Here is a 2,814-nt window from a genome sequence, read left to right as displayed (position 1 = left end):
CTGACTCAAGCCAATCAATCATTCTCGATGATGTGATGAGAGTTGGTGTCATTCTCTTCAAAATGTGATTGCATAATTGCACACAGGCACTCTCTTCCCAGAGGCAGAGGGCTAATTACATAATGTGGCCAATAGGCCCGATCGCTCTGTCCTCTAATTATGGTTTATAAAATGTACTGTGTTGACTTTTGCCATCACAGCTGCCCTGGAGGTTGACCCCAGGATGTTATGGCTGGAAGGGGCTTGAGACATTATCCAGCACTAACTCTATTAGCACTTATGCTGAAGTGAGGGAGAGGCCCAGCAAGGTGAAGTGATGTGCCCAAGCCACACGGAAGGATAGTGAGGACCAGGACTACAACTTGGCCTTCCCAGCATTCTCCCCATTTTCACAGTGAGGCCAAACGTGCTCTTACTTTATTCTGCAACACTGGCTCAGTTTTCATAGGAAACCTGATTTGGGGTTTTTAAGTTGAAAAGCTGACATTTGGTGTTCTTCTTCTTTTATAATAGCAATAGTAAGTATTTATTGACCACATACTGTGTGCCAGCCAGTGCACTAAACACTTTATATGCATTAACTATCTAATCCTCTTAGCAGTCCTCTGAAGGTAAATATCCCCATTTTAAAGATGAGAAGACGGAGGCTAAGAAAAACAGAAATTTTTTTTGTACAGCTCCCAGGTCAGGTAACCTTATTTGAATTACTCTTTATGTTTAGATAATGAAAGATAAAGTGTATTAACATTTACTTTACCCCAGGTTCTAGGTAACTTTTTACTTTATCAAGTTACAATTTTATTCTCCAGCATGTTCTCACAGGCCAGTGGCTGTCTTCTGTCTGCCTTTTTTCCTCTTAATCTTTTTTCCAAGCTTGCTTTTTATGAAATAAGATAACCCTAGATGAAGAGAACCCACATTTTCTATGGAGTCTGAACCTTTAGATAGGAATGTCAGCAGCTCCACAGTGTGAAGGGATGGGATGTTATCTAGTCTCCAAAGGGTGGCTGTGTTGCTGGTGGTGCTGTTAGGAGGCCTGTCTGGATTTGTGGGCTCCATGAGGCCAACCTGGTGCTTGTGGCTGTGTCCTGCAGGTCAGCAGGTGCGCTGGCGAAGACATGTGATCTGTGGGTCCTTTCCTTGTGTTAGAGATCTTAGTCTCAGGTAATATGCTCAAACTGTGTAAATTCTGTCATTTTCAGATAATCATAATAAATTAGAAAAAACAAATATAGAAAAAGAGCTTCCATAAAGTAGGAAGCCTTATTCTACCATGTACTTCATCACAGTTTGTTTGTGGGGAGCATGTCCTTGAACTTCAACAGTGAGCACATAAACACCCACACTCACAGATGGAGACTGCTTTATCATTTAGACACGAGCTCCTCTTACACCTCTGTGCAGCTGGGAGAAGAGAGGGCATAACCACTATTACTTCAGACATGAATGCCGTGTATACACTGAATACAGAAATTAATATACACATGATGAGCAAATATTGCCCGAGGGCTCCATGAGGCCTCTCATGTGAGAGGCAGCGGTCCCAAACACGCCGAGCTTTTATCCACGCTGTTCCCTCCACCTGAACCGCCCTCCCTGCCCTTTGCTACTGGGCTCCCTCCTCCTGTCTGTCAACACCACCTCAAGGGCCCCTCCTCTGAGACCCCTCCCTGACTCCATGCAGCCTCCTCACTGCTCACATGCTTTGTGCTGACTTTGCTCAGCTTCCGCACTCTGCTTGGTTATAACTTTTTATCTATTTGGCCTGATTTTCAGGGCTCCCAAAGGCCTATCCAGGGCAGTACTGATCCAGAGGAAAACCTCTTTCTAGCAAAGGGAGCAGAGGAGAGCCCTTTCCTTCCTTTCTTTCACTTCTGGGCCACTTGTTTGGAGGGCAAGGACCGACATCATCAGCATTACTGGTCAAGGGCCACTGCATGGCACCCTGGAATTTAGCACCTAGATGGGAGAGAGAGGAGACTCAGGACAGTGGCACAAAAGGACAGACACCAAATGAAATACAGAATCAGCAGTGCAGCATTACAGAGAATGAGAGGGTAGCCTGTGCTAGGGGGCTGGAGGAGCTGGATATTGAGGCAAGGACTAAGAAGGAGACAGGAAGTGGGAAGCATGGCCCAAGGCTGTGTCCTCAACTGTGGCTTGGCCAAACAGAACAGCAAAAGCCCTTTGTGTGGGCACAGGCCTTTGTCCCTGTTGAAGGCACCGTTTGGCCTTCAGAGCCAAGAAGAATTGGCAAGGAGGTGGCAGTGCCTCTTGGGGTGGGGGTGTTGGTTTCACCTACAGTATTTCTATTCAGCTCATTAAAGCTTATTGAGCACTTGATATATGCAAGGTGCTGATACAGTGATGCTGGTACCCTCTCTCTTTGCAGAGCCTTTACGCCCAGCAACTAAAGCAGTAGTTTACATTGCCTTTTAACTCGTGCAATTAGAGAGATGCTATGTAAATCTGAATTATGTTTAATATACCTAGAGATGAATAAACCATAGGGGTTTTGGGACTGGGGTATATGAATACTTAAAGTCTGAGAATTACACTTTAGAATGAGCGGCAAGGCCAGAAGCTTGTCTGCCTGTCCCACTAACCCCCCACAGTACCATCCATGCTTTGGGTCAGCATGCAGCAGACATGCCTGCCACCTACACCGACATTGCCTTGACATCAGCACTTCCTGCCATGCCCTTTAATACCAAATTCCAGGGGGGAAAGCAGCAGCTCCTTCTTCATAAGGACTTTGGGGATACCTGCTTTTAGATTCAGGCTTGACATTTTATGTGGTCTTTGATGCTGGAT

Source organism: Galeopterus variegatus, unplaced genomic scaffold (assembly GCF_000696425.1).
Source record: "Galeopterus variegatus unplaced genomic scaffold, G_variegatus-3.0.2 Scaffold1532, whole genome shotgun sequence".
Taxonomy (NCBI): domain Eukaryota; kingdom Metazoa; phylum Chordata; class Mammalia; order Dermoptera; family Cynocephalidae; genus Galeopterus; species Galeopterus variegatus.
This window is presented reverse-complemented; position numbering follows the sequence as displayed.